Raw genomic sequence first — 23,646 nt, 5'->3', positions numbered from 1 at the left:
AAAAAAAAGTATTTTCTTACTTACTAATCTATCTCAAAATTCTGGTAGAATTTGGTTTCAGACAGTAAAAATCTGAAAAGATTAAATGTTTTGTTTTGACATTTTCAGCATTAAATGTTTCCATTTACAGAATGATCCACATTGGTTAAGAACATAAAAATATGGAAAATCGGAAAGAAAATTGCACCAAGAGCCAAAAAATGAAGTAACTCAACTCAGTCAGCTCTAGCAATTTTATTTTCTTGCTTTTTTTTTTTCCCTTCAATTTTATCACTGAGACCAAAAATCTGTTATTCACAGAGCTTGGCAGGAGTTTACGTTTTAAGGAATTACTCAAGCTAGATAAAGGATAAGAGTGTCAAAAAAGATGAAAATTCAGTTTTTCTTTGGGAAATTATTGCCTCTAATGCTTATACAGCAAATTCTAGGTTAATATCCATATACTTGTCCTGCAGTTGTCAATTTGAAGACAATACTGCATTTTGCAATTCCTGGTGATTAAAACATATGTCCACTGATGAAGAACCCTTGAGGCCTTAGTAGATTCATAAATGAAAAGACCTCTAGTGGTAAAGTACGTCTAACATTTTAGCCAGCAATACAGTCAGCTAAGAACTAACTATCCCTATGAGCTTTGTAAACCCAGACAATAGGTTTTTAAATGTCTTTCCTTCCAGGGACTATAAATCAAACAAAAAGAAAAACATGCTTACTTAGTATATTGCAATCCACTGAGGGCCTCTATACTGTACACTGCCTGCTAAATTATTTGTTTCATAAGACTAAACAGAACTGCAAGCCAGGAGTAGATTACAGTAATATTTTGATTTGTCTGTGTGTGTTGTTTTCTGTGTATCACTGAAAAGTATTATAAATGTTAAGACACAGAGTTTGGGGAGTTTTTTTCCAAACCATTTTCACTCACTGAGTTATAATATAAAGTACAAGCCTTTCCCTGGAGATTTTTCTGAAGTCCATTTATCAGGTTGTCCTAGCCTAATACTTTTAAAATTTAGCAGTCGTGATAAAATGTGGAGTGTCATTACTGTGAGGAATACCTAGAGCTGTTCCACATTTTCTCTTGCTCCCATTTTAAACACAGAAGGGCAAATTCTGTTCCGAAATATGCAGGTGTAACTCTTCCTAATAGATCCACCTGAACTGTAGGTACAAATAGTTGATGAGTTAGCTTACCTTTCTTTTCTCAGTCTGACAATTTTTCGTAAGCAAACACACTCTAAAAGCTTCTGTGCAAGAATTTTCCTTTAAATGTTATTTCATAGCAGCTAACAGGCATAGAGGTTTGGTTGATTCCCTGGCTACTCCTAATAGTAAAAATAAGGATGGACAGTTCATTAGTTAGTTTCATCTGGCTTATCATGCCTTTTCTACCTAGAAAAGAAATTAAATATTTCAAAAAATTCTATCAATCCAATAGAAAATTACAGGATTAGTAATCATAGAATCATACAATCATAGATTCTTTTAGGTTGGAAAAGACCTTTAAGATCATAGAGTCCAACTGTTAACCTAGCACTGCCAAGTCCACCACTAAACCATGTCCCTAAGCATCACATCTACACATCTTCTAAGTACCTCCAGGGACGGTGACTCAACCACTTCTCTGGGCAGCCTGCTCCAATGCTTGACAACCCTTTCGGTGAATGAATTTTTCTTAGTATCCAAATAAACCTCCCCTGGCAGAACTTGAGGCCATATCCTCTTGTCCTGTCGCTTGGTACTTGGGAGAAGAGACTGTAATAATGTTTTGCACTTCTAAGCATCTTACAAATGTTAGCTTCTCATGACATTCATGCTAGATAGACAATATTACCTCTAGGTGACAAAATTTAGAATCAATAAGATGAAATGTGTTGATCAAGAACTTCCATGAGTTAACAACAGAACATGATAGCAGAAATCTTCCTTCCATGAGTAGGAAGGGAGAGACTACCACTTCTACAGATATTATCAGTATTTGTCCCATCTTTTTCTGGAAGGACTGCAGGATCAGATAGTCTTAGTTCATCAAGTTACCAAAGTATGTACTTAGATCTAGGCAAATGTTCAAGCTCCTACACAGTCTGTTGGACTAAAGCACATATTCAACAGTAAGCACATGCCTGACTGCTCTCCTACATAGAGGCTGATGTAACTAAGCACTTAAGTTAATTTCTAGATCAAAATCTATATTAGTAAATAAATGTCTGGTGGTACTACCCATTTAATACCAGTTTTCTGTTCCTTAATTTTCTTTTTATGATGTTGCCTTAAAATACAGACTGATCTTGCTGTGTCAGTATACTGGGCATCCATACAGTTCTTTCTCATCTTTCTGACACAATTTGAGTGCTGACTTCCAGCTGCCATCAAAAAGCTCCTTATATTTACTCAACCTTCAAAGTGCTGCTTGTGGACATGTAACAGTCCTAGGCATTCCTTTTTGCTGACGTACACTGATTTCCTTGGAGGTTTCTTTCCTTTTTTTTTTCAGTTGCTAGCCCAAATGCGGTTTCATATCATGTAGGTCGAATTTTTGGCTTTCATTTAATCTACTGTACAAAATATGTGAATGTTTCTTTCCCTGTGCTACAAGCAGATACAAAGTCTAGTCACACTGTTCTGAAGTCCCCTGAAAGCAGGCCAAGGTACAGAATTCCAATGGTTAAACAGCTGGCTTCTGTACTAACAGCACTTTCTTTAAATAATGCAAAGTCAGTGGAGTAATTCAGTAGGGCTTGTTTACACTCGATTTCTTTGTTCCCTCACTTTCCTCCAAAATATTTCACTGGTGCTGCCATTGGTTCTGCTCTACTGTGAGTTTCAGTGTGAGAAGCACTGGTGTAGGGGGACTTACTTAGAGAATTTTCAGTTGTCAAACTATCTAGGCATTCTGTGGAGAATTATAAACTACTGTTGTAGCAGTAACATTAGAAAATTACATGAGAAATAGCCTGGGATAAACACAAAGCTAATCTACTGTTTAGAGGCCTCTAGGAGGAACTGGGGTAACATGTCCTGGAGCTTTTATGTGACTCCTTATATTTGCTGTACATAGTGTCTTTTTTAGACCAGTAGTAGAACCCAAGAATGCCATTTAGACTGTTATTCAAAAAAACATCAAAAATCTGAAAACCAGCGAACTTATTCCTAAGCTTATATTAGAGTCAATCTTCAGCTATAACTGCAGCTTTTAAAGAAATGTGAAATCCTGTTGATCTATTAGTACTGAGAAACTCAAAATGTTTCAATCAAAACATCAAGGTAATATAATTTGTACAATTTTGAAACATTGATAGCAGTTTCGGGATACCTCTGTGAAGGATCCTCCAGAGAAGTGTGAGGACAAATTTTTTTTTCATCTACCACTCTGTCCAGCTTGTAGCTTACAGTATGTGAATGTATGTGAGCATACTATGAGGCAGCAGGTCAGACAACAACAATGTTGGGAGTCTGTAGTGCTATATTGCAATGTTGTAACTGGGCCAGCAGATCTGTATGCTAAATCCAGACTGGGAGCTGGTGGTTGGAGTATTTTTGAGTTGCATATCCCATCTGTCTTATGGTGGTGCAGAAGACTAGGGATGCTGAGTTTGAGACTCCTCTTACTCAGCTTTACTATCTGAAAATTAGGAATCTAGTTTAAGAGAAGTCAGCAAGCAGGTGTGTCTGGAGAGTGACTTACTCCTGTTTTGAATGCTTTGCTTAAAATGAAATGAATTGTCCTCTGAAAGAGCCCATCTTCTTTCATCAGCTACAGATAAACCTACTTGATCTAGTCTTAAGAATATATGCACAGCTTCTTCTAGGTAACTGAAGTCAAAGAAAATTAATTCCATTAAAAGTAATTTATCCTAAATCACAAAATGTATGTCACTGGGGAAGTACAAAGCCATTCTCTTTTCTTTCCTTTTTAGGAATTAAATATAATGACACGTACTGTTCTAAAAAATATGCCAGCCAGCCTACAGTTTAATTATCTATCTCTATAACTCTTTGACTATATGCTGTTTATCAGGCTAGTATTCGTGTCTATTTTTGCATTATAAATGCATGCATATGCAAAATAAGAGATTGTTGATACCACTTTTCATCTTCTTGTGATCTTAGACAAATGGCTTAATATTATATTGGTAATACTTCTTGAGAGTACTTCGGAATTTCTGATCTGTATTTTGAAAATTATGAGTCAATGTTCAATCATCAGGAAATGCCTGTATTTTGATACTTCTATGAACCATTAAAACAAACAAACAAACAAACAAACAAACAAACCACAAATCTTTTGAACAAATCTTGTTGTAAAGTCCCTTAACAGAAATACCTCAAGGTTTAAACATTGCAAAGTAGGCAATCTGATTTTCATGTAAATAAGCTGCATGCATTTTGAAGCTACAATATTTAATATTTAGCTTCCATTTTCCTTCAATGTTTTGTCAGTGCCAAAAAATAATTATGCTTAGACTGATTTTTGTTTGTATTTGTCAAAATGAGCATATATTAGCATTTATAAATGCTCAATGAATGGATGCTCTAGCTCTGAAGTCTAATTTAATATCCATGAGAACAGAGGATAAGCTTTATCAGTATGCACAAGTAAAATCTTTATGAAAGCATATGCATTTGTTAATATTGAGATATTACACTAGAGCTATTGCTTTGTAGAATACTGGGTTGCTTTAATTCCTGAGTCTAAGGCAATAAGATGTTTGCTCATTGCTCTGAAATTCTAGGCAAGTAAGACTGGGAAAGCATAGGCACTCAGTTAGTACTGATCTATAAGAGAAATCTATCAAGACTTCACAGAGTGTTTTGCCTGAATAATTAAGATTTATAAGCTGCACCTTTATGAAAAAATGAAAACTCTTTCATGTTTCAAAGGAGAGTAAAACAACTATTTCACTTCTTCAAAGTCAGTTAGCTGACAAAGGTAGATCTTTTCCAAAAGGTGTCTTGATTTTTAATTGTATGTCTGTGTTTATTTAGTCTGCCACACAGTTGAAGAAGGTAATTTCTTCCTCTAGAAATATGCTTTCAGAAGCATTTTTTCCCCCTTAATTGTGTATTTAATTGGAAAAAAATAATCCTCTTTCCCTAAACATACTTCCAAAGTACAGCACTTGTAAGAATTTCCTCTCACATATAGCTGCACTGTACTCTGCTTTTTTTTTTTATGGAATGGCTGCTTTGGAGGCCGTTAAGCGTACAGAGCATGTGATGGAGCCATTATGCTTCACACAGTAGTTCCTAAGCCAGTTGCAACGTGTGAAGAGAAAGACCTATAGTTTTGTGACTATTGCACTGGGATATGAAATGGAAATTTCAGAGTTTAGAATTCTTTTGAGGAAAAAAAAATGGCAGAAAGAGTGGGAAACAATATAATGTATTATTTTACACCAATTCAGTGCTCTAGAGGGTGAAAACCTTGCCAACCTAGCACAATTTACAAGCCTACGTCAGATTCCAGGGCTGGAAAGTGCCAGATGCTGCCAAAAAATATATACTTTGGCAAGGGAAATGCTTTGCTGGAAAGAAATTCACTACTGCAAGAATAGCCAGGTTTATCAGGGTTTAGGACAAGATAATTAGAAACCAGTAGGGCACTGATACATTTGAATATTGCCCCCTACAGTGTATCAAGAAGGACAATGGTGATACAGTCATCCGTCCATAATGAGAATACCTTCTCTCCTCTTCTTGTATTTGCTCTCACAGTAAATAATTACTGCTTGCCCTTGTGTGTGGTGGAAGGATGATCAGTCATGATAGGACCTTTCATACCCTTCTTATGCTGTAGCCAATGTAAGACTGCCTTTTATTTGGATTGTCAAATGAATAACAATGCAAAAACGGTAATTGGGCAAAATCCTAGCATCACTGAAGTCACTGGGAAACCTTTTAGAGCAGTGAGGATTATGTCCTGATGAATCAGGTGCCAGAAGCTACTTACATACAACCGGATCTCAAGTCTGTTAAAATCAATGAAAAGACTTCCATCACCCTTAGTAGGCTTTGCATCAGGCTGATAATAAACAATCTCTTGCTTGTCTTCCAACCTTACAGTTCAGTGAGTAAATACTATCTTTGTGGCATCTCAAGAGATTTGCAGGGAATGGATGTGATGTGATTCCTGGAAGGAGGTAAGGAAAAAAGAATACGGGTGCGCAGCGTGAAGCACTGCACTGCTATGGGGTTAATGCCACTGACCGCAGAACAGGCAGTACATTGCTTCGCACTGTGTAATCATGATTTTTATGTCTATAGGTACTCTTTCTCAGCTGTATTCTGAGAAATGAAAGCAAATAACAAATGACAAACATAGTACTCTTGTTCCTGCATTTTGGAATCACCACCTGGTTAGCGGCAGAAGGTGTGAATAGCTGTTGCATTAAGTAACTCCTGTCTAATACCTTTCATGCTATCCGGGAGTGCACTTATTGACAATTGTTACAATTTTTATTTCTATTTATACAGCAGTAGCACTTACGGTAGGGTAAGCTGTTGAGAGCAGGCCACTGTCATCTTATCTACTATAGAGGCAGACAATTTTCCTTCCCTTCTTAGAAACAAGTGTGACAACAGAGAAGAAAGCAGGAGAGAGAAAGACGATAACAGTAAGGGCTACTCATGTATGTTAGTTTTGAATTTGTCTAATGCAGTCAACTTCAGTGGATTTACTCAAATGCACTCTAAGCTCTAGAGCTATAAGCTGTGTTTGGTAAGATCTAACATCATTGCCAAGGGCTTTGTCAGGAAGAAGCATCCAACCTTGTACAAAGATGCAGCAACAGAGCATAAGGAATAAAAAGGATTCAGCTTTGTACCTGTGCAGTATTGTCTGAATGTTGTTTAGACTTTCAGTTATTGAACCCTTCCGTACAGGTCAGAATGACATTACTGTAATTACTTCAAAAATTAGTTTAAGCACGTTAAGATAACTTAATGTTTTTGATAAAAGTCCAGCATGTAGTTTTCTTATGGGCAACATTTTAAACGTGAATTATTTTCCAGAAAACTTTTTTTTTAATTGTCTGCTACTTTTGGCGTATTGGGATACTTTTACTTGCAAAGACTGACTTACAAGATTCCTGATTAACAAGAGCAAAACAACCACTACATTCAGAAAGGGAATTAAGACAGAAAGATTAAGAGAGACAATCTTTATCTTTGCTGATGTTAAACAGTACAGTATTCTAAATTAAGAGAGCTCTTTGCAGAGAAAGATAGCGCTTAATTTGAGTAGTATTTATGGAATATACCTATCAATTATTTGCACAGCGAAGGCTGTGACAGTGCCAGGAATGGAACCTACATCAGCATAAGCACCAGGCCAATGTTTTAACCATATACCTGTCTTCCTTTAACCTTATTTTTGAGTCAGTAGGGCATGTGAAAATCTTATCTTGAAATGAAACATTCCTTTGAGGTCATGATGCTCCTGTTAAACTTGTCTAGTGAGATAAAAGAAAAAAATGAAACTTTCCAGTGGAGTACATAGTCATTAGGGGGTGAGGGTGAAGTTATTGGGATGAGAAAGGGACAGCGAGTTGTCTGGAAACAAAACCAGAACTAAACCTGGCTAAAATATACTGTTATGCTTGATTCACCTGTCACTCATGCTGGTTTTCTACCAGTTGTAGCTCCGTTCTTTAGTGATTTAATACTGCAATAGGATCTAGGAGAATCAGTTCTAGTGACAGGAACACAAAGAAAAAGAAGTCACTGCTGAATAATAAATGACACTACTCTTGTTCTCCTTGACCATCCAGCTCTCTTTGTTATTACTGAAGACAGACATACAGGGGCATAATAAAGGAACATATGTATAGTGCAGGGAGAAACTGGTTCCAGTATAACATCTTAAATACCAAAACTACAGTTTCTATAGGATCATTGAAAACAGAAGTGCTTATAGACAGTAAAATTAGTTTATGAAGCAAATAGGAAGCAATGCTTATTTTACAGGGCTGACAATGCCCTCTCCAGTCACAGTTTTTAAAAGGGAATGCGGTTTCCAAGTAGATTTTTTTAGGTTCTCACTTGCTAAGTTTCAATGGCCTTTACAGGGAAGTTCAACGGTTTTAAAAGTTTATTTCCATTTAAAGAGAAGTTTTTCTAAGTAACCAGAATTATTCCTTTCTTTTACGCTTTCCTTTCCAACTTGTTTAGACTTGAATAATGATTAAAACCTCCGCATCAGTTAAAGATGTTTTTCAATGGCTTTTCCTATTTGGCAGTCTTGTTTTGTCCTTTTGTTTTGCTAGGTTTCTTCTGTGGGTCACACTGGGATACTATAAACTTTGAAAGGGATATGGCAATGTTGAAGTTGATCTGGCTTTTAAATTCTATGTGCCTGGTGACTTCTTTTAAACAACAACTTTCTGCGTCCACAGTATCTAAGCAAAGGAACCCATTTCAGCAGAAAAGAAGTAGGATGAATAAGTATGCTTACAATGGTGTAGACTTTTTCTTTTATCTTATTGATGTTCTAATGTGTAAGCTTAATGGTGGATGTGTAAATGCTGACACTGTTAGATATGCTTCAGTCTACAAAATCATTCTTCCCAACACCAGGCCAGTGATTTTTGCACATCATGAGATCTACTTCATCAGGCTGACCCTATCCCTGCTCAGGAACTATGGTGGTTATGCAGAAAAAAAAAAAAAGGTATTGTGGCAAAATGAAAAAAAAAAACTTATCTTAAGCATTCTTGGCCAGTGGAGGGTTGAGTGCATTTCTAAAGAATCTCTTGTATTACTCTAATGGTTGTTAGAAATCAGAGCCATTGTGAATTCTAAAGCCTTCAACACCTATCGTTCAATTTTTATTCCTTTAAATGCTAATAAATCTCAAAGCCTGGAAGACTTTGAAGAAAGCTCTTGATCATCTGAAAGCATAGAATCTGAGTTGTGTCTGAAGATAATTCTTGGACATAGGCATCAGTAATAAGGCCTTTTTGTTGTGAGTCTTTAGATATTTAGTTCTGTAGTGACAAGTTACTTAGCTGTATTTGAAATCAATAATCCAGTATTCAAATATGACATTAAGAGTCAAGCTGTACAAAGGAAATTTATGTTCAAGCATACTCTGATGGTACCCAAAATTTTACTTAATAAGATAATAAATATTTTCTAATAACTATCCTTAAGTAGTTAATTGTAGTTAATCCTGCAATTAAGTCTGATATTGATATACATAATCTGAATCAAATAGAATAGAAAACAATACTTCCACACAAAAATACACCAAAACACCAAAATCCTTGTGATTTTTTCTTCTTTGCCCCTTCTATGTAATTTGATAAAACTAAAGGAATGGACAAATGTCCAGGGGAGGTTAAGTCATTTTCAGATATTATAGATGTGCAGTTAAAAAATTTTGTTTGTTTTTAATAACATATCCAAATTAACTTTGTCATTAGGCAATCAAATGTCATTTAAAAATGGAATAATTTATACAGTTTCCTCTGACTCTGCCTCCTAAAAGTGCTATTGCATAATTGTGATAATGCTTTCAACCTCCTGCACTTTTAGTATTTCTGCACTTTGAGTGTGGATGTAGATGCCAGCGGTACAGTATTTCTTTCTCTTAGTCTTTCTGTACCAAAACTTTTTAGAGTTCTTTCCATTGAGAGTGATTTTTGGATAAAATATGACCATTGCTCTCACTGAACCTTTGGTTAAAATGTATACCAAATGAAAGTTTTCTGTGGTTTGGGAAAGTTGGATTATTTTTTTTCCCCTTGTTTTTCATTTTGCATTCCTCTGAACTCCTCTTTGCTTGCCAGAAGAGGAGGTGCCAAAATAACTCAAGGAGGCTGTGCAGCCTGTCCGGAAGTGAGAAGTCCAGCGAGTTTAGTGAGAGTGGCTGCTCACATAAGATTTCCAGTGTAAGAGCCTTAACCAGGATGACACTTCTTTTTGCAGAACTAATTTTACCCATCTGTGGAATTCAGAAAAGTTTCCGATCAGCATCCAGGATAAAATCCTAAATGGAAGTAAAATGAAGTCACTTTCACAACTCTTTTTGTCTAAAATGGATCCGAGTTTCCTCTTCTTTGCTTCTAAATGATTATCTAAACTGCATCTCTTGTGATTTTGCTTAGCTATTTGCAATCTCTCCTCATCTGTCTGTTGCTTATGCCTCTCATGCATTACTTCTTGTCTTCTTCTAATATCACTTCATAACTGTTCTAAATAATTTCCTAAACTCATTGCAACATTCTAGGTATTCTTTGTTTATCCCTCTAGCAGTTAGACAGCAGGGCATTAAATAAGTTGTTGTCAATTTAAACTTCATAATTGTCTTGACTTTCCATCCAGCATCATAAAACTGCTATGCAATCAACTGTGAGCACTCTGAAGAGTAAAAACACAAAACCAAACTATTGCATACAATTTTCTCTATACAACTTCAGCACAATATTATTTGTAGACCAGATGAATTTAATGTATATCTCTTTTAGAATTAGTGACAAGAAAACACAATCAACATAAGCATCATCCTTGCTATATTTTTCTAGTCTTAGTGATACAAAACATAAATCAAAAGTTTTCATGGAGGAAATAGTTGCATATTATTGACCTGTATGAGACTGAATCTCCATTTTTCTCTCTTTACTTATCTGTCTCTCTCTACTTGTGTGATTGTGGTCTTTTGCCAACAGCTACTATGCAGCGTCTTCGTAGATAATTACAGGTACCACGGAGGCACATGCTGCCTCTCCAATGGCTTCTTGTGTCTTCAACTGTATAGCTTATGGGAATATTACATTAATTACATGCTGTAGTGATACATATAGAAATTTTTTTCTGCATCATCTGAGGCATATGTTGTAACGAAGCTGTATCACTAGCAAATAGATCAAAGCACTGGAATTTCCTGGGTATTATTTATATTATAGATCAAACTGGCTACACCCCTGGAAGATTTGAGTGATCAGCACATAATAGATAAAATTTACCCTGGTACACAGAGTCTACAAAAATGCTTTCTGTCCTTTAAATTCTTTTTATCAATTGTTCTTAAGGTCAAGGTCTACTAAAAAAAGTAACCAAAGTATTTAGCCAACAGGGACAGTAGTTTATTTCTTCATAATTCTCAAGTTTTTTTATTCCTTTTTCAGTTAAGACCGGTTTTACGTCCAGTCACACATCAGCCCTGAAATCACATTATTCGTAATACCCATTAAGACTAGCTGTAAGTGTATACACCTTTTGTATACACATCTTTTTTTTTTTCTGTTGTGTTGAGATCCAAGAGGTTTTATAGTTGTTGAAACTTCTGTCCAGCCTGTATTGCTCAAATGCTTGGAGTCTGACAGTGGCATTGCAGTCATTGCTTTGCTGTGTCACTTGTGTGCAAGATTTGGGTGGTAAGTTCAATCGCTTTTTTTTTGCACTAGAGGGCTCCTTCACCCTTGGTTAGCCGGGTGGCAGCACCTACAAGTCAGAGCAGCACAAAACTGCTGCAGCACAAGGGTTTGTCCACATCATAGGACGGAACAGGCTGGCTATGTCTTTGCTTCTCAGAAATTGCTTCTGTGCATAATGATATTATCACCTCACAAGCAGTGACATCAGAGAGGCTTGTGATGATAACTTTCCCTCCTTACTGCATCATGTGGGAAGAACAGAAATGCTATGGAACTATTTCTGAACAAAGAGAAGTTAAGATTTGCTCCCTGTTTGGTTTATAGATACACATGGGAATGGTAAATGCCGTAATCAAGCCAGCTGACCAACTAGAAATCTTCCCTTGAATGCTTCCTAAAATTATGGTCAATAGGTAAGATTTTCTGGAGGCTATTGAAAATCGTGTCAATTTCTCTTTCTGCTGTTGGAGTGGCTGAGTTAATCCAATTTCAGTACTGGGACCTGTATTTTTACAGGCTCAAGAAAATGCTTATGCTAGCTCCGTATGTTGCAGTAGTTTTTCCTGTCACGATTTGGATCTTGGATTACAGTGGCTCAAATAACAGACAAGAAAGAGGAAGTGAGAAGAAAGCTTAACTGTTGGAGGAAGGCAACCCTATGTGACAAATCCTCTTGACCTTTTTAGACTAGAATTTCAGATAATTTTGACATGTAAATACAGTTTTGGAATTTGAAAAATAAATTGGTAGAGAAGATGTGCAAATCAGGATATAAAACACTTCTCAAATATCCATCCTGTACTCTGTCCTTTGGCCTCTTTTCTGCATTATTTATAGTTTCCTTAATTTTTTATACAGAAATTTCTTAGTATTAGTCAGGCTAGACTTTTTCATTTCTGGTTTAAATGAAACGGCATGGTAGAAAACCAAGGAAATTACAGACAAAATAGCTGTGTGCTGTAGGTTAGTAACCTTTTAAGTTTCTAAGATAACCGAACTGTGTTCAGTGCAAGGGGTTGTGTAGTAAACAGTCTTGTCCATTCAAGTAATGATATCAGAAATTGTACCCAAAATACTGAGTTATGTTGATATTTTAAAATATTGCTACTGATCTCCATAGCTTAAGCACTTAAGCCCTACTCTGCTCTTTGTCAGCTTCGTGCTTGGGAAATGTCACTGGAGTGACAGCTGGTGGAGTGAAGGCAAAAAACAGAGAGGAAGCATTAAAAAAATGCTTGGAAAATGTTGCTATATTGTAGGAGAAAAGATACTAGAAATATAGAAAACAACACATGGCTTTTAAAATCCACATGTTCCATCCTGTGTAAAAGACTGTTTAGTATTGTTTGTAATTAAACTTACATGCATGATGGGCAGTCTATTTATCAGAACTCCTTGCTGTTCTTCAGTAATGCAGCAACAGGGAAGATTATCTTTTCCCCTACTCCAAGATGACGTCATTGTACTGATAAGTAGGACTTAGGAAAGGTTTATGTACTTAGCACTAGAATTAAAGAATATAATACTCCTTTTAATATAGTAATTTCTAGCTCTACTAATTTTCAATGTTTATCTTGCAAGATCATTAGGAAACTCAGAAATAATTTCTCTGGCTTGAGAGAAAGAGAGGGGTGATCTAAGGATAAATAAGCTGTCTGCTGCAGTGTTCCTCTACCACTGTATCACATCTGGGAAGTATCTACAGGGTCTTTCAAAGTGATATGCTGTAAAATTCCTAAGAAATGTAGTCTTTAAAAATTCAAACATATTGTTAACATTTTAGTGTTGAAGCTGGTAGTAATTATTGAGTACTATATTTGTTTTCTAATAGAACAGACATTCCTAATTTATTATTTCACATTGTAAATTTTCACATTAGACACCATACTGGCTCAGGATAAAATATCAGTGATAGGACACTTGTTCTTTCTTTTTATTCAGAAGAAACCAGACATTATTGCACCACGTCCTGTATCTTGCTCAGATTCATTTTGACTCATTTCCTCACAGAAATTGCTGAAACCTCTCCAGAGTTTTTCATGGACCATTCATTCATTATTGTCTCAGTGCTCTGGCACAATTATATAAAGTCATATTTAGCGTATTTAGAAGAAGAAAGATTAAGAGTTAGCTCTTCTGGATGGGCTGTATGGCATCTGGTATAACTCAAGCCGGAATCGGTGAGGGGCAGCCCAATCCCTAAAGAACAATTAATCCTATCTTATTGGGCAAAGTGCATGTAAGTGTTTGAAAATTAAATACTTCTGCAAAAGCAAACTAAATATCCCATAACACTATCATCAACTGAGCAGCAGAACAAAAGTTTGGTAATCATGCATATACATTGCGATTGTTCGGCACCGTAATATTGCCATTGACTCAAAGAGTTGGAGCAGGTAACAACAGCTAAACTTCAGATTGCCTGACATGTTCTGATATTAATCTCTGATGTAACATTGTTATAATTTAACCAAACCTTAACTGTCTGCATTTCAGGTTTTGTGTATTGTGCATCTTTGACAAGTTTTGGAGGTTTTTTTTTGTTTTCTTCTTGTAAAGGAATGTGAGAGAGAAAGGTGCAGCAAAAACCATTGAGTCATTTCCAACAATAAGACTAGAAGCCACATTATTTTGCCCCTGTTAAAATGTAACCCCCTCTTCTCTGAGGTGTATAGCTGTTTTGTTGAATAACCCTTGTGCTTCTGTGGTGTGAAGGTGGAGTTTGGGTTGGAGGCAAGGAGGCAAAAAGGAAATTACTTTGGTTCAGATATAAGCACTTGTGTCCTACACATGAAAATTCACCTAAAAATTGCACATTTCCAAGGTTCTGAGGTATTTATCAGTAAAGGTAGGTATAGGTATTTATCAGTCCAGTATTAGTATTTATCAGTTCAGTTATCTGAAGAGTTGAACTGTCACAAGTGTTTTTCTTTTTATATCCCCCTCATAATTTCAAGGAGTTGTCATCTGGTAACTCTCCTGCTCTTTAGAAAGGCTGCTATCAATGGTTCCTGCTACCATAACTGAACTTGCTGTCCAATATTGACATTTCCCCATCTGAACATTGAGATGACGTTTCTCTTAAAAACATTTTTTCTTGGACTCTATTGAGCTTGAAGTTAAACGAGATGCGGCTACTTTGTGGTTTGGTGATCTGGTGTGGGTATTTCTACAGAAATGCTTCACAGTCTTCACAGTCTGTGCTAACCAGAACTGCAACTTTGATACTTATATAGCTGTCCACTGACATGCAGTTTCTAGTACAGTGACTAGTGCAGTCACTGCCCAAGCCAGATTTGGTACGAAAAATTGGACACAATTGCATGTGCTGTGCATTTGTGAGAGGAGAACTGTCCTTGAAACCTGGTTCAAACATGATTCACCCTCAAAGGAATCAAAGTCCTAGTTCAGGTAAGGTAGCTGCCAAATACAGAACTTTATTAGCAACTTTTAAAGGCTCTTCTGTCTTAAATTATGTTTTCTTTCAATTCACTGTTTTTAGCTCTTTCCGGATGAAATTTTTCTGCCTTACTTGTAACACCTTTTTCTTACTGCTAATTCTCACCTTCTTTTCTTCTGCATGCAATTCTGATATATAATAATTGTTTTTAAAAGAAATACACTAGAGTATTGGCTCCTTTAAATTAATAATGGATATCTCAAAGCTCAGACTAAGGGATTTTTTTTTTCCTTATTTGTCCTGCCTTAACAATACTGGAAACTTTTCAACAGAGTTTCTCTGAAATTTGAAAGAGTAAAACTTTTCTCAACTGATTTTCCCAAATCAAAATTACTTAGCAATTCTGAAAAATTATACCTTCAAAGTTCATTGACATAGTATTGACCCAGAACTGACAGATATTCTAGCTACAGGGAAGTCACTGGCTTCAGGGAAGTTAACCTCATGGGAATACTGATAGAAACAGGGCTAGGAAAACAGCACACAAGGCAAGTGCACTCTTCTCTGAGGTGACTTTTGATTTATTGCCTCATCGCTGTGTTAGCGTTGGCAGAATGTTGTGGAGAGTGAAAAGAAATTGCTTACTAGGCTCTGCCGCTTTATTGAGAGGATGCAAGGAAAGTGGTGTGAAAAGTGGAATGTGTGAGGAATTAGAGTGAGAGCACAGTATTTTGTTGCTGGCAGATGTCTGCTGGGCTTTACCATTTTCCTGGGGTAGTACAATTCAGTTGTTATGACACATCCAGGAAGAAAAACAGAAAACACGAGCTGGAGGCTTGGAGAAAATTAAATGATGATGACTCAGAACTTACACCCCAAACTAAAAGGAAGATTGAAACACTGCACCAGTTTGTTTAGCAAAGGAATCTGAAGCACACATGAAGAAATGAGCTTCCGATTTATTGAAGCTTTGCACTGATCTTCAGATGAAGAGGGTAATATTAGAAAGCTAGTGTCAAGGTGAAAGGCAAGGATGATTACAGACAAACTGCAAGCTGAGCTTGTGGTTTTGCTGCCATCCTCTTTTCAAAATATTCTTTTTGTTCAGTGTGTAGTCAGCCCCACATCTGCTTCTGCTGAAATCCAAGGAAAAGTGTTTCAGCACCTCAAAGTGTTATTGTTTGACTCGTTTGGCTGGGAGAATGAGTCTCAAGTAACCTATGAACTCTGTGCCATATACTTGCAGTAAGCAGAGGGCCTGCTGGTGTGATCTGTTTAACTTGCCATTAAGTTTTATGTAACTGTTATAGTATTTAAAAACAGTTTGAGGGAGTCTCTGCAGTAATATGGCATACATTAACTTCTAGTTTGAAAGTAGTAGCCAAATTTTATCCCGTATGTAAACAGATCTATTTTTACTGCATTTACTGAACTGTTTTCCTAAGTCTGATAGACTATAATTTATCACTCTTACTGTGATGTGGTTTTTGCTTAAAACTTTAACCCTTCTAGTGGTTGAGTTATATATGGATGAGCTTCTAAGAAATAGTATTTGGATAGATCTGAATTGTTACCTGCATTGGGGGATTTCAAATGCATTTAAAAGGTGAATAAACATCATTGCCTCATTTTCACACATGGTGAAAGTAAGACAAATAGAGATAAAATTGGTTTGTTCAAGGTTATGTAAGCTAGTTAGTCCCAGAGCTAGAAATAGCCATAGCCCTCCCAGCTGCTTTATTCTTTATCCTTTGCCTATCTACAGAAGCGCTTGGTCTGTGCTCTGAAATACAAAAGGTGAGAGAGAGTTTACACCCATTAGGCTTCTTGTATTTGGAAGTCTTATTTCTGGATTCATGGGTTGCACAGAAAGGGACTCTGTTAACCATAATTGTCTACTGCCGGACTCATACTTTTCAACATCTCACCGTTTCTTTCTATGGGTGCAAAATTTATAAATGAATTTTCTCTACATATAAGAAATTGGTTAGCAACAAGATCATCTTATGCAGCGTATCAAGAAATCAGGTGACTGTAGGTTTGGTACTGGAGTAATCTGTGTCCAGAATTTTGGTGCACTTTAAGTAGCAATTATAATTGCCAAGTGTTGAAAGACCAGATGGTGGTCTTGTTATTTGTTACCAGAGAAATTCAGGTCTTTTTATCTTTGCCAAACAAGCTGTAATTCAGTCTGCGCCAGATGATGGTGTCGTATGGGCATATCATCCCTTATCTTGTGAAAGCATAGCCTCAAAACTCATTGAACAGTATGTAGCCTAGGGGTATAGTAAGCCTTTATTACATATTTTTATGCATCATAAAGACAGTGTTAGTGGTCTCCTCAGTGGATCATCAAGAGGGCAAAGGCTACGTTACACCACTGCTGATGACTGTGATCACATAAAGGGACAATCAGTCCAATATCGTGCCTCTGATTTACAGCTCCAAGATACTTACATTCTAAAAGGGCAGGTAACAGATAACACCAGATACTCCCTACTGCATGTCACTCGAGGCAAAGGCTACATGTAATTCACTTTACTAGTAGCTGGCAATACAGAATTCTGTTTATCACCTGCCACTTGGCATCAAGAACTATTCCTGGTCAGTGCTTTGCTGCTGCCTTTCACAGCAGCTGCTCTGGAATTTCTACAGGTCACAAGAATGAGGCAATTTCTGTTGCTCCAGTGAGAGCAGAAAGAGGCTAGTGATTCTTTGGAAAGGTGCTTAGTTTTGAAGAAAAGGAAAGGAGGATTACGTTCCCAGTTTCTGTTATGTGCTATTCTCCATTGCTTATAGTTGTTGGGCCTAACATATACTAAGTTAGCTTGGACCAACAGACCATTTACTTGGCAATTTGGGAGTACTATGATATTTATTGACTGCATACACTTAGGTGCATCATGGCCCATTTGTAATGTAGCAGCTCAAGCTTCTTGTCATCCATTAAAATGATCAGGATTAGTTCTCTTACCAGAGTATTTCACCATGAGTTACACTGGTGGTGAAACCTGTTCTTACTCTGTCATCTGAATCCACGCTTCCAGTGTTAACATTGGCTTAATAAGCTTTACATTTTCTTTTCCACTAATATAAAGAACTCTCATTTAAAAATAAATCTCCTGAATTGTACTTTCTTTAACATCTGACACAGTTGAGATTTTAAGCCGCTGAATGCACATATAATGCATTTTTAATAGTGACATTGCTATGGTTATGAGTTACACAACAACATGATGTCAGCCCTCTGATTGGTGTCATGGTATTCAGCAATGCCCCTTGGACAGGAAAGTTCACATACAGAAACCTGTCCAACAGTTCTAAGAATTTTATATCTTTTGAAGTATTCAATATATTTCTTTATGTGTTGAAGCACTGGCCTTCCAAATTCTTGTTTATATTTTCCAGCGATCTCAGTGAACCTGGGGTCATTGGATTGCTTGCTTTCTCACTGGCTGCGCTGAAATCGAGCAATCGTCTGCTAAATTACTGTAGTTTAAATATGTCTGAAAAAATTTCAAAGCAGTACTTTAAAACAGCATTATCATTCTGCTTTCAACACGGCATGAGGATATAATGCAAACCGAAGAGGTAGAGGTGATTCAAATAAAAGGTGGATTTTCTGTACTGGCTCCAAATAAGAAACAATGAGACTTTCAGATTTCAACTGTGTACTTCAGCCACAATTTTTCTGTGATTACAGTTGTTTCAGCAAGGAAACAATCTACTGTTTATACAAATTAGGTCTTAGTTTTCCAAGACATCTCTTCATCTCCTGAGACTATAGAGAAACAGCAAAATGAAATATCTATCAAAACATTATCAATCTATACTGACAATATGGCAATGATAGCCTATGAGTTCCTTTGTCTGAAAAAATCAAATTAAGGACAGTTAGGATAGACTTAACCAACATTTATCTGCTTAAGTTGTTCAGAACAAATGTTGCATAAAATATGGTGGTGCAGAGCAGGGAAAACAGGAAAAAAACCAAACTGACATGTAAAGCAGCTTTTTATTTAGTAGATTACTGTCTATTGCCAACAATGCTTGGTATGTAAAAAGCATTGTGTTTATATAGTGACTGTTGAGAAATGCATCGGTGGTATCTGCTAACACTTGCATCATAAAATTACTTGAATGAATCTTCATCCAGTTGGTAGTCCCAGTTGACTACCCATGAATGGATAAGCCTTTATGTTGTCATTACTGAAGATAGGAAATTACTTATTCCAGCTGAAGGTTTAGCATGCAACTCTGAGAGGTGTTTACACAACCACAGCTCTTAATGAACTTTGTGTGAACAGATATAGGGCTTTTCTGTACCACCTTTCATGAGGTCCTTCATTAGCTGAAGAGGAAAATAAATGTTTTTATGTTATTTCTTAATTGATTTTAACTTTCCCTCTAAAATTAGATCTCTTGACCAAGAGATTTCAATCATTTAAAATTTTAAATGATTCTGCACTGAATTCTATTTCTCCCCAGCCACTTGGCAACAAAAAAATACTCCTGGTCAGTGTTTTGATACTGCCCTGCACAACAACTGCTCTGGAATTTCTGCAGCTTGCAAGGATGAGGCAATATCTGTCGCTCCAGTGAGAGCAGAAAGAGGCTAGGGACTCTTTGGAAAGGTGCTTAGAGTTGAACGAAGAGAGAGGAAGATTACATTGCTTTTGTTACCAGCTCCCCTAGAAAAACTGCTTTGTTAACTCAGGTAGGATAGGGTATATGCTGAAGGTGCTTTTGAGCAAGCAGCACTCTTGCAGCTGCATATTTTAAAATCTGCTTTCCCCTTTTTGCTTTGGTTTGCCCTGTGTAAAGGGAAGGTACTACTTCACTGTATCTCTAGATTAAATTCATTGACATTTGTATTCCATTTTGAACACACAAAGTAGTAGCAGAAAGGTTAAAATTACTTTGCAAAATTAATCCTTGCCATCTCCAGTTGGATATGCAATTACTAGTGAAAGAACTTACAAATGCTTAGAGAAACAGATGATTTCCTGGGAAATCGTAGGATGTAATGTATTTGTCTGAGTGCTGCAATCAAATACTTCTCTAGCACTCTAGAGGAATTTATGAGGAAAATATTAATTCTTACTGTCGGCAGTGTTTGGATCTTGGAAGTCAATAAGGCATGAGACCCCCTATTACATAGTAAAGACAGAATAAGTGTTTGAATTATTTTTTTCTTCTCCCAAGAAGTGTGCATAAATACAGATACAATCTTTTGTTGAAGATTGTAGTTATTTAGTGATGACCTGTATCATAATGTAAAACTGAGTGGCCTGTGACTAAAATTATGCCTAATATTCCCTGATTTTAAAGGCTTCTTAAGACCATAGCTTCAGTCACTAGTTTTTTCATCAAGCTCTTTGAGTTGCAGCACATATTTTAAAAAAATGTATTTAATTTGTACATTCCTGCATTATTTGTGGTTGCATAAACTAATACTTTTTAATAAAATATGCATATTCTCTTACTTCTTGTATTACAATGTATTCAGAATAATTGCAGTAAAATTAGGTGCTGTGAGATGGTCTCATTTCAGTGGAGACTAGGTCTAACTCACAAGTACAAGAAACTCCAAAATAAGACATCCAAAAGAAGTTTGAGAGATTTTAAATTATATTTTTCTGAGAAGAGATAAAGAAAACAGTGGGGCCTGTTAAACTAGGACGAGGGGTAATGGTTTTAAAATAGAGGGAGGTAGATTCAGATTAGATATTAGGAGAAATTTTTTACAATGAGGGTGGTGGAACATTGGAACAGGTTGCCCAGAGAGGTGGTTGATGCCACATCCCTGGAAACATTCAAGGCCAGGTTGGATGAGGCTCTGAGGGACCTGATGTAGTTGGGGATGTCCCTGCTTCTTGCAGGGGGGTTGGACTAGATGACCTTTAAAGGTCCCTTCCAACCCAAACTGTTCTATGATTCTAAAACAATAAATATGCATTATCTCCAACTTCCTCCAACAATTATAGTTTTTGTCATGTTCAACTTTTATCCCATATTGTTTGTGGTCCATGTTTAGGCTTTGGCATCTTGCAAATGAGGTTAGTAGAAAGGTAACATTTACAGTACTTATTAACCACTGTCTGTTCCAGAATGCCTCTTAGAATATTTATTCAAATTCAGCCTTCATTATTTTTAGCTCACTTGGGAAATTATTAGCTTTCATCTGATGCCTCACATATTTATGCTAGAAATAAGAAGATTTCATACTAAGCGTATTAGTATGTTTAACATCAGAGAGGAAGCCAAGTCATTATGCCAATTCTTATTTTAAAGAGCTTTTATTAGTGATAGCTTTTTCATGAGTACTCAATGAGGCTCATAAGCAAAATTTAAACAAGTGTCTTAAGGACCCCAAAGTGTATTTCCAAAGATACTGAGGTGACTAAAAACACAGGCATATACCTAGAAGGATTTAAAAAAAAAACTTCCTAGGACCACCTATCATTGATTTCAGTGGAAATTAGATACATGACTGCTTTTGAAAAGTCTCTTGAGTGTCCACCTGCCTCTTCAGTGCCTAAAAAACATTGAAAATCTGCCTCATATGTCTTTAGGAGCCTCCAAGGTCTCACTGACTTGTCATGAGACTCATACTAATTTTTGAAAATAGATTAACACTTCTAAAAATTTAGTGTTCAGTCTTTTAGATGTAGCCATCTAGCTGCCACAAAATCAAGACCAGTTTATGTACTTCAGCAAACATTTATGTATGAAGAATTTATAATTTTAAATGGTTTTTACCATAAATGGTAGATGAACTTTAAACTTACACTATAAACCTTTCAGGTTGGTTTGAATGAATGTTAAAAATGAGGAGTTTTTTTTATGTCCAGGTACCCTTTTCAAATCAGGCACAAATAGTACCTATTGATTGCTCAAAAGAGGCTCTATTTGCTATATTTATAATAAAGAAGGAAAAATATCAGAAGTTCAGCTGGTAGTTCTTAGGAAAAACAGATGACTATTTAGAAACCAGTGGGAATCCAGTCAAGGGAAAATATTTGTGGTGCAATGATACTTATGGCCAAAAGACCTAGGAAAATCAATGATCAATGTTTTCTTTTAGTGAGCATAGAGAATTCCTCAAATTACCTCACACTATCCTCAGTGCTCTGAGCCAAAACCAATTAAAGTTAACAGATAACCTTGAGTAAGTATCCATGGACTCCTGATTATGGATTATGAAGTGAAGAAACTCCTGGACAGGGCCAACTGGGATTATTAACATCACTATTTTCCCCTTCTTAGGTATCATCTTTGTCCCTTCTTTATTATACTGCATATCAGCTTTTGCTTGACAATCTCTCTCTTTAGTCTATGAAAGTGTAGATATACACATTTTTTTAATATTATGTCCTAAAAATAACCGACAAGGGCACTCCCACTTGTTTCATAATTCAAACATAATCATTTTGCATTTAAAATCCGTTGCAGGCTTTTTGATTCTTGATGGGAGTTTTCCAGCCTGATTTATTTAAAAAAATTTGCTCTTTTTTTCTTTTTTTTTTCACAGAACTGAACTTCATCTGTTTCATATCAGAGTATAAATTTCAATTTGAAAAGAGCAGCAGGCAATAAGAATATCACCACTTATGAATTCTGCTCATTTTATTAGTCTTCATATTAGTGATAACAGGAAATAGTTGTCTTTTATTGCATCAACTTCTACTGCTTTCAAAAAGTGAAATGACTATGTAACAAAAATTATAGTAGTTGACAATGCCATTAGAGCTGCAGTTGTAGAATTTCATTCCATTGTTTACAAAAAGAAAGATAAGGGTCAAATTCTGCAAAAACTTGTTATTATTTTTTCAATGACTGAATTATGTTGACCACTCCCCTTTTTGACATGATTGTATTTTGGGATAGCCGTATTAAATCTAGTATATCTAATTCCTGAAATAGTGGTGGAACTCTACAAGTGTATGAAAATCATCTGTGTGAGTATCTCATACAAGATCACCCTTCATGACTTTTAAATGCAGAAGTCAATACGTAATGGTGAAGTGAGAGAATGTTGTGGAATGTTGTGTCATTTCTACCTCGTATCCCTCAAGCCAGACAAACTAGGAATGGTAAAATGCACAATACTAAGAGTAGCCTGAAATAAGCTAAATTGTATACATATTTATTCATAGCAAATATAGATAATTCTTCCTAGTTTTTAGTGCTGTACTCTGACTGCTTCAAAACAATACAGTTACTGGAAAAGATTTGTCAAGATCTGAACAATCTAAAGTACAGTTTCTAACTCCAATATCTGTTTTGGAAATTTTGACTGATGCAATTACTATTCTTTGCTAAGAGATCACTTCAGAGAAGATCGTGAAATGTGGTTATCTTTGAAGTGGTTCTGTGCTGGTCCTGTATTGCCTTGGATGGAGGAAGGAACTGACGTGAGGAAGCTAGAGGGACTTTGTGCTGTTGATTCAACTCATTGAATGGCTAACAACCTCAGGCGCAGTTCTGTTTTATTTCAGGCATATTGTTGCTTTTATAGATAAGCTCATTAGGTCAGCAGTAGCTATTTTTAAAATCTTCAAATTGCCCTAGTGTCTCAAAACCGTATGCCTGTTTTATCAATGAGTATCTCAAAACTGTACTTGAGCATCATTCTGTGTCCTTTCTCCTTGACAGTACTTTGTGGCACAACATTCTAATGGAGAAAATGCTTCTTTAATGATGTCTGATATTTAGATGTCACTCTAGGTCTTAAAAAAAACTGCTGGGCCATGTGTATTCATAGGAATAGAAATGAATCCATGTGAATAGCGGTGTAAAAAATTGCTTCATTATTTATGCATGGATAAGTGCACCTTGTCTTATCATGCAGGACTAAAACATGACAGA

At 36.2% G+C, this 23,646-nt stretch overlaps 1 protein-coding gene across 1 annotated transcript in view; it reads right to left on the bottom strand.

Annotated features, from left to right (window-relative positions):
- Positions 1 to 23,646, bottom strand: part of IGF1 (insulin like growth factor 1) — a 48,178-nt gene that overhangs the window by 9,218 nt on the left and 15,314 nt on the right. The window lies entirely within an intron of this gene.

The sequence above is a fragment of the Chlamydotis macqueenii genome, chromosome 1 (assembly GCF_036417535.1).
Source record: "Chlamydotis macqueenii isolate bChlMac1 chromosome 1, bChlMac1.mat, whole genome shotgun sequence".
NCBI lineage: Eukaryota > Metazoa > Chordata > Aves > Otidiformes > Otididae > Chlamydotis > Chlamydotis macqueenii.
The sequence above is the reverse complement of the archived record's forward strand: the minus strand, read 5'-3'. Positions and strand labels throughout refer to the sequence as shown.